This window comes from Gracilinanus agilis, chromosome 2 (genome assembly GCF_016433145.1).
Source record: "Gracilinanus agilis isolate LMUSP501 chromosome 2, AgileGrace, whole genome shotgun sequence".
Taxonomy (NCBI): domain Eukaryota; kingdom Metazoa; phylum Chordata; class Mammalia; order Didelphimorphia; family Didelphidae; genus Gracilinanus; species Gracilinanus agilis.
Window position 1 is genome coordinate 367,615,488 of NC_058131.1, and position 10,000 is coordinate 367,625,487.

The following is a 10,000-nucleotide window of genomic DNA, read 5'->3' on the forward strand; positions in this document are numbered from 1 at the left end:
CTTCCTTCCTTCCTTCCTTCCTTCCTTCTTTCCTTCCTTCCTTCTTTCTCCTCTTTTTCCTACCCTCATTCCTTCCTTCTTTCCTTAATTTCTTCCTTCCCTTCTTCCTTCCTTCCTTCCCTCTATCCTTCCTTCCTTCCTTCTCCGTTTTTTTTCAGACAAAATTCAACACATAGATAGACTGAAGAAGTAATAAACTTCTATATACTTCTATTCAGGATAATAAATAAAGACAATATAGTATCTTTGTAAGTAAGTATAGTATGGTTAATTTGGGCCTGTGATGATGGAAATAGTGTTGAAATTTGAGTGAGGAGATGTAATTTCAAATTCTTATTCTAAAGCTTATTACTTTTGTGATTTTACACAAGACTATTTTCCTCTTAGGCCTGGGTTTTCTTGTTAGTAAAATAAGTTATTGGGATTTGATGGTCCAAAAGGTCCTTTCCCCTTTTAAGTTGAAATAATGATAGTTTGTCCTTCTAGAACACTCTCCACTTACTGTTTTCACCTCCTTGATCTTATTTGATCTTCATAGCAACCCTATGAAGTTGATAGTATGAGTATTGTTATCTGTATTTTATGGATGAGGAAAGAAACCTAAGATTCAGAGAAACATTGAATGACCTCCTGAAGGTCACCTAGTAAAAAGGAGGAAACTTCTATTTCATCAGGTTTGGGAAGGGCAAACCCAGGAATGTTTGTGTTTTCACATTTGGGTAGCCTCTCTGTCATGCTGTAAATCTTTGGCAATGAGTGACATGAACTGAATTAGGCTTAATTAAAATTCACTCCTAATTAGGGTCATTACTTAAAATCAACTCAGTGTAATGAGGCTGTGTAATCATAATTAAGTCCCAGGAATGGAATTGGAAAGCAAGCAGCACACAAGTAAAACACTAACCTAATACTAGATTGGAACAACAAATGAGTCAGGAATGTAACCTATTCCGAATCACTGGAGAGCCTGTGAATGAAGCTCATAAACCCTATCATTGCAATAGAGAAGAAATAAAATATCTTGGAAAAAAGGTTTTTGGTTTTGGTTTTGTTTTTATAAGATGAATTGTTATACAGGAGGAAAGCTATATTATTTGTATTTACAAGGCACAAGAGGCTGTATAGAGTAGGGAAGAGAATGTATAACTTCAAGGTCAGGGAGATCTGATTTTATTCAATATGATTTGTTTCTGTTGCATTTGGTAGAAATCTCAACCACTTAGAGGAAGGCAGCATATTGTGGTGGAAACACTACTGACTATGAAGCTGAACAACCTAGGTTCAAATCCTGACTCTGTGTGACTTTGAGCAAGTCAATTCACTTCTTTAAGATACAAATTCCTTGGTGATCGGGTTAAACTGTAGCCCTTCTAAGGTCTCTTTCAGCTCTCTACACATAATTTATACATGACCTTCTGTGTTGAAGTAGAAAGAAGACTAGACTTGGAGTCATAGATTCTAGTCCCAATTCTTCCAGCAATTGACAGCGTGACTTTAGACAAGACATTTTGACACTCACTCTCTGCTTTAATTTCCTTATCAATAAAATAAGGAGATTAAATAATAATTAACATCTAAAATGATAATAATGTTTATTAAGGTCCTTTCTAACACCATTAATTTAGGTGCTACAAATATTCCCATCAAACATTTGGCAAATAAATGTGACTATCATAAAAATGAGATCTCAGATTTGATTTGATTCTCTTCAGCTGATCTAGAGGGGTAGACCTGTGATTTTACTGGTGCAGGATATATATTTGAATATGGTATTCACTTGCTCACAAATCTTCAGTGATTCTGTATTACCTCTAGGATAAAAAACAAACTTCTTTCAGTTAAGCTTTGAATACTTTTTCTAATCAGTGTCCTGACTACTTTTCCACACTTGTTTCATGAACTCCCTATTTCTAAATTGTCTTAATAGTTGTTCCCCAGACTCAAAATTTCATCTCTAGTCTTGATATTTTTCCACTAGCTGCCCTTCATGTGTGGAATGTACCTCTTCTTTGTTTCTGTCTCAGCATCCTTAGCTTTCTTTGAGACTTAGCTCAAGTACCATCTTTTAGGTAAAGCCCTCTCCAGTGTTAATAGTTGTTAATATTCTCTCTTCAAATTACTTTGTATTTGCTTATCCATGTTCATATAGACTGTATTTAATTTTCATGGCATACATCATTTATTTGATAGGTACCAAATTGTTAATTGACTTGAGTGTAAACCTGAAAAATACAACCCCTGTATGCCACAGTAGACACTTGCATGAGTTTTGTTGTGGTTAAATAAAATCTTCCTCTGATGGCTCTCCAGTTCTAGTGATGAGACTCTTTTCCACAGTCAGTGAAGCCAGTCCTATATGGTATTTGAATCTCATACAACTGGCAAGACCTGCAAGGATAATGTTTAGATAGCTTGTATGGCCTTTGAGAATCCAGGTTCAGCAGTGGGGGGGGGGAAGGGAGGACTTATGGTATAGCAAAAAATAATAGCTCAGATTTATAGAATTTACAGATACTTTATAACATTTATATTATCATATAATGTTATTACATAGCATTGAAGTTCATATAATGCTTTGCACGAATCACCTCATTATCATTATTTGCATGTCCATGTCCTTGTGAGGTGTGGATTGAAAGTATCATTTTCCCTATTTTATAGGTTCAAAAGAAGGTTCGAGAGGTAGAATGGCCTGGTAAGAGAAATTTGATTCTGGATTCAGAGGACCTGGATTCAAATCCAGCCTTTGACACTTAATACCTGTGTATCTTTGGACACATTTCACCCAATCCCCTGCTTCATGTTCTTGTATATACAATGAAGAGGATGGACCAGGTGGCCTAGGAGTTCCAGCCCAGCTCTAAATCTATGATCCTTAAGTTGTGACTTGTGTCGCATGGTAGGGGCGACAGTATTTGAAACCAAATCTTATGATCTAGAGTCTGGTCACTTTTTGTTATGCCATGTTCTCTAACATGACTGTGTCATAGCATGTTCTCCGGGGAAAGCAATGATAGTATTTCTAAGGGAAGTCTCTTTCTCGGCTCTGAGGACCCTTTTGGTCTTATAATCCTATGAATAAAGATAGTTTGGGGAACACTAACTATGCAGTGCAGTCTGACCAAACATTTCTCCTTTCCTCCTTAGGTCTTTAGTCTCCCTAAGAAATATTTTGAATGGCCTCCAAATTTTAATTAACTAATCCAAAAGAGGGGCAGTATATCACAAGCAAAGGGTATCAGATTTGTAGCCCGAAGACCCCTCCTGAGATTAAAATGTCATTGGTGATTTTTAAGAAAATAAATAAAACTACACTCTAACATAGATCATGTTAGTTTGTGGTTTTGAGTCAACTGTGGCTAGCAAGGATCCATTTCTATTTGGATTTGATACCACTATGTAGAAGATAGAAAGTCAGGAAGTTCTGCTTCCGACCCTCTGTGAGACCCTGGGTATTTAACCACATCTGGTGAATGGAATGCCCAAACCAAGATGAAACTGGGGAGATACAAAGTTTAGATAAATATACATCTTATCTTCTTAGAGCTTACATTTTAGTACAGGAATAGGTCACAAATACATACAACTAATATAATTAATAGCACTTTAGAGATTTGTTAGAAAAAATCTTAGGAGGCAATGGAGAGAATACTACTGGTTTTGGCTTCAGAGGACCTGAATCATAATCCTGACGTTGTCACTTAAATGCCTGGGTGACCTTGGAAAGTCATAATTTTTCTTGGCCTCAGTTTCCTCATCTGTAAAATGAAGGAGCTAGACTAGGCAATTTCTGAGGCCTTTTCCAGTTCTAAAATCTTTGCTCTCCTTTGAACTTGAATCTGTAGTATTAATCAAAGTCTGAAGAAAAAAAAAAGACTTCCTTGGTTTTTTCAGTGAACTGAGTCCCCATTAACAATGTTGTTTCTATCATTCTCCCATTTGGAGAAACTCAGCTTTTGATTCCCTTGTTGGCTAGTTTGATATTATGGACCAGCTATCTCCCCCACGGGTCCCACCCAACTGATGTTCCACTGATACTCTTTTATTTCTTGCTCCCCAGAAAGTTGCCTAAGCCAGTTTGTAGTTGTTTCAAATCTCATTTAAAATTACGGAATTTTAGAATTGTAGTGGATAGAGGTCCATTGGTCTGACTTCCAAATGAACACAGAAATTCCCTTTATAACATCCTTCTGGTGGTCATTTGGCATTGCTTTAAAATTACTAGCAGGAGGAAATTTACTAACTCCCAAGTCAGTCTATTCTGTTAGACAATTCTAGGTATTTAAAAATTCCCCTTTTTGTTTTGAAAGTCTGTTTTCTTGTTACTTTTGTCATCTGCTCTCAGTGAGAGGTTTGTGCATAGGATACATTGTAGGAATTCTCTTAGACATCAGTTGGTTGAAATTCTGGGAGCACCAGAGGCAAAACATGGTGAACTCATATGCAAATGCCACGAGGAGGATTAAGACTGAATGTCTATCTCCAAGATCTTTTTACCTTAGGGAGATACCTGGAAGACAGTGAGGTGGATTGAGTGGGAACTTATGGAACTTCCACAGGGACTTATAGGTTGGGAACACTACCATACTGATCTAGAGAGTAAAATTGCTCCCCAAAGTAGAATTTACAATAACCCAGGCTTTTATATACATTATCATGTTTCCTACTAAGTCTGATTCCTATAATAGCCCTCGAACTGCCCAGGAGTCACCTGTCTGCTCTGTTGTAAGACAAAAAATACAAACTAACTAGAATCCTCTTGATCTTAAATTCCAGAAGACTATACCTCCAACCTTTGCTTTTGACCTCAATTTCTGCTTTGTTGTCAGACTCTCCCAGCCCTTGGAAGCTCTCTCAGAAGAAGCGGATGGCTCTTCTGGAGATTCAGCTGCCCAATGGAACTTTTTTTTTTTTCTGGGAATTCATAATCGCACACTATAACAACACAATGAACACCTCCTTCTCCCCCCCATCCCCCACTTCTCAACAACCTCTCTGTCCTTTAGCAAAAGAGAACATTTGAATCTATTTACACTAAATACAGATAGCCCAACTTGATGGTTTTTGTATTTTGGGAAGCAGAGAACACTATACCACCAGCCAGTCCTAGCAGGAAACCTCCCCACTGAAGGTCACGAGGAGCTGACTTCTCGTAGGTTCTGCTCTTTTGACAAAGTTTAGCAAACATATTATCTTGGAAAAATATGTGATGTAATGTTTATGAAAGATCATCATGTCCCCTTTTGCAGGTCTGTGAGGGATATGAATGTTACCAAAACACTGTGCTGGGACTGAAATTCTCCACCCTTGACATAACCCTATCTTTTGTAGTGCCTCCTGATGTGGATTCTGGAAGTCAAGTGAGGGTGTGAACAGATAATCCAGAGGCCACTAAATCCGGGAGGAAAATAAAACGAATATTTCACATATGACTGAGGCTTTTCACTTTTTAAAGCACTGTCCAGGTCGTTATCTCATTTGACCCTCATATTATCTGGATGAGGTGATTGGGACAAAGTGTTCATGTCTCCATTTTATACATTAAGAAACAGAGAGAGAAGAAAAATAATTTGATTCAAGGTGAGAGCAAGCAGGGTATACCTTCGGCAGAGGAGAATTAGGGACAACTAATTAGGGAAGGATGTGGCAGAGGAAACTTGAAGGATGGATAAGATGTTAATATCTAGAAATGAAAAGAGGAAGAGTCTACCAAGTAGAAGGAAGAGTATTTGAAAACATGTGGAGGTGAGGAAACTTAGAGAATGCTGAGAAAATAGGAAATAATTCAGTTTGTCTGAATATAAGATGTCTAAGAGAATAGTGGGAGATGAGAACGGAAAGGTGTGAAGAACCTTAAATGCTACAGAAAACAGTTTAGACTTTATGCAAAGTTCAACAGGGTTACTGAATACTCATACAATCACAGAATGGTAGATTTTTCAAGAGGTTTCAGAGGCCAGTTAGTCTAACTCATGCCTAAAACAAGAGGACCCCCTGCAATACCCTTGCTAAGCAATCCTTTAGCCTCCACTGAAGATTTCTGATGATGGTAGCCCTCATCTTAGAGTAGTCCATTCTGAGTTTGGACAGCTTTCATTGTAAGACATTTTTCCTTAGGTGGAACCTAAATCCTTCCCCTATGCAACTTTCATCTTTAATGAAAGTCCCGCCTTCTGGGGTCAAGAAGAATCAATCTAATACATCTTCTGCAAAATAGGTCTTCAAATATTGAAGGCCATTTTCGTGGTACCCTTAAACTCTTTTCCAAGCTAAAGATTTCTAGTCACTACAACTGATAGTATCTTGGGTAGCTTGGGGGCACAGTGGATAATAGTGGTAGACCTTCACATTCAGCCTCAGACACTTTTTAGCTAAGTGATCCTGGGCAAAACACATAATTCTATCTGCCTCAGTTTCCTCATTTGTAAAATGAGCTAGAGAAGGAAATAGCAAAACCACTCCAGTATCTTTACCAAGAAAACCCCAAATGGAGTCATGAAGATTAAGGATGACTAAAAAATAACAAAATATCAAACTGATAGTATATATAGGTCCCATATATACAGTGCAGCAGTACTATGCCCAAATCAAGAAATCTCATACATGCACGTGTTCTAGTAGTGTGGATTGCAATTTATTCAAGTAGGATTCAAGTCATATTCCACCACAGGAATCTGAGCAATATGCTTCTTATTTTCTTGACACTGTGTCTATCAATGGAGTAATGATTAACACCGAGGCTAGTGGTTATCAATGATCCCTTGGCAATGTCTCATTCTCACTAGACTGGACTGTTGATTTTTTTTCAAATCACACATTTCCATGATGACATCCTTAATAATATTAATGATAATAAAAATAACCACAATAACATCACTTTAAGATTTGCAAAGTGCATCCATTTGCAAAGTGTCATTTCATTTGATCCTCCCAAGTTATAGAAAATAATTACAATTATGATCCTGGTTTTACAGATCCTTGAGCTGGGGCTCAGGGAAGGTATGTGACATGCTATTGATCACCCAGCTAGTAGGCTTCAGAAGTAAGATTTGAACCCAAGTCTTTCTGATACTCTATTCCTTATACTACAGACTCTCTTATCATTCTGGTTGTCTTCTTCTGGACTTTTTGATTTTTGTCAATATCTTTCCTAAGATGTCACTCAGAACTGAATAATATGCTTTAAATGTCTTCTGACCTCTAAATGCTATTCTCTGTTCAGGACCTGGTACTCCTCTTTGTGTATTAAGGTCTTAGTAGATCTCACATGCCACACTGTTGACTTGCATGTTTCTCATGCACTAAAATCTCCAGATCTTTTTCTTAGCAACTGTTCTCTAAGCATATCTCCACCATCTCATTCAGAACTGTCCCTAAAAAAGATGACTAGAGAAGGCATGAGTTGACAGATGGGGACATTTTATTGGAAGAGAAAGAAAAGTCTAGAGGAAACATGCCTGGGTCAGCCAATAGAAGAGTAACAATGATAGGGCAGCATGTAAGTCTTAGACTCATTGGGAGGCCACCAAATGGCCATCCTGAGGACAAACTTCCACTTCAGTTTTACTAAAGGGCAACTTGGCTTATGGCCAAAAAGGACCTATCTTTTAGGCTCCCCTTCTAAACTCAGTATAATTCAGGCTTTGCAAATGTGTCCCTGGATTCCCTTCCTATACAGAAATGGCACATGGAGCTCAGGGTCTGCATCTCTCTCCTAAAGCTGTTATCTCCTACATGCTGATGCCAAGGAAACAGGCTAGCATGGTGCTCTGGTATTATAATATTTTTCCCAAAGTCTATGCCCATGCCATCCAAGCAGAGATCACTCAGAACAAAGCCTGAGGCAGCTGATAGAAAATTTCCCAGTGAAGCTAAGCTCCAGAGATAAGGAAGAGAGGATGCTTTTTTTTGGGGGGGTGGCATTCCTTTCTCTTTTCCCTTTCTCTTCAATAACACCTTAGGAACAACACTTGATTCTCATCACAATAGATGCTTATTGAAAAAAAAATAGAGAAATTACAGTTTGCTTTAGAAAAAAGTTTCATGGCATCCCTTTGTTTTTATGTCATGGTCATCTCCTAACCTGCTCCCCTTGCTTCTCTCCATGACAAGTAATCTTTTATAACAAAACTGATTGGTTGGTTAGTTTATTTGTCAATCCACTCTTCTACTGATTCTGGAGTCAGACCCAAATTTATAATCTTCCTTGGAAATTTATTCTTTTTTTAAATTTATTTTTTAGAAAAAATTTTTCCATGGTTACATTATTCATGTTCTTGCTCTCTCCTCCCAGCCCCCACTCCCCAGTAGCCAATGCACATTTCCACTGGTTTCTTCCTGTGTCATCGATCAAAACCTATTTCCATATTATTGATAATTGTTCTAGTGTGGTCATTAAGAGTCTACATCCTAATCGTGTCCACATCAACCTATGTGTTCAAGCAGTTGTTTTTCTTCTGTGTTTCCACTCCTGTAGTTCTTCCTCTGAATGTGGGTAGCGTTCTTTTCCATAAATCCCTCAGAATTGTCCTGGATAATTGGATTGCTGCTAGTACAGAAGTCCATTACATTCGATTTTGCCATAGTTTATCAGTCTCTGTGTATAATGTTCTCCTGGTTCTGCTCCTTTCACTCTGCATCAATCCTGGAAGTCATTCCAGTTCACATGGAATTCCTCGAATTTATTATTCCTTTGAGCACAATAGTATTTGGAAATTTATTCTTGAGTAGTCTTGGGCTGGTCACTTCACTTTCCTTGGTCTCAGTTTCCTCATCTACAAAATGAAGGAAATGGACTAGATGAAGTGTGAGGTCCCTTCCAGGTCCAGATTTATGATCCCAGGATCCAAGGACTCACACCTGATAGCAGAGGCAGCATTCCACACCCACAATTTCCTACCTCTTTAAAAAGGAATGAAAAATGAATGTTAAAAATTGCTTTTATATGTAACTAGGAAAAATATTATTTATGAAAGAATCACAAACAATAAACAAAAAGGAATGAGGTACATTTTTTTCCATTTTTTCTGGAGTTTGAGATTGGTCATCATTAGTCTACAATGTTCAGTTTCATTTTTATTATTCTGACTCTTTGATTTGTTATTGTAATCTTCATGCATGTCATTTCTAGTTCTGCCTCCTTCAGGGTGAATAATTCTACGTGAATCTTCTTGTATTTCTTGGAATTCCCTATTTTCATTGTTTGTCATTGCACAATAATACTCCATTCCATTCTGAGACCTCAGTTTGCTTAGCCATTCCCTGACTTGATTTCTAGTTCTTTGCTCAGTTTAATTTTTAGAACAGCAGGTAAACCTAAAACCCTAACGCTTCTGATGATCTCCTCATAACTTTTAATTTTTTTCTTTATTTCAGAGTGTCAGTCTTATGCCAAGTGGCACAATTAGTCAGTCAGTCAATAAACACTTATTAAGTATCTACCTTGTTCCAGGCACATGAGCTTAAAGCCTCAGGATTGGTTGACAAGGTTCCACTATGAGATTCTAAAAGCAGAACTAGTGTTGATCCTGGCTAAGGGGGTTTCTGATTTTGTTTTTATTTTTAGTTATACCTGAGCTAACATTCCTAATTCAAGCTAAGAGAAGAAAAACTATTCCCAAAGCTGAGTTAAGCATGTCCCAACTTTTTTCTAAAAAAAAAATATTGATCTCTTTCTTTAAAAAATCATTTATTTCTAGAAATATCCCCATCCCTTTCCTGCAGAGCACTTTCCTCTTGCAAGAAAGAAAGAGTAGAAATAGCTTGATGTGGAGATGGCCAGGAAGTGGCATATTGACTTGGCTCCAAACAAGATGAGATTAAAGTTCACCTATTAAGAGTCTGGTGTCCCAGGGATAGAGACCAAAGATCCAGTGAAGAAGGGAGTATATAATTCTATAACATTCTTATACCACAGTTTGACCAGCCATTCCCCAAAGAATGGGCACCTACTTTGTTTCCAGTGCTTTATTGCTATAAATAGCAGGGTATGCAGTCCCCA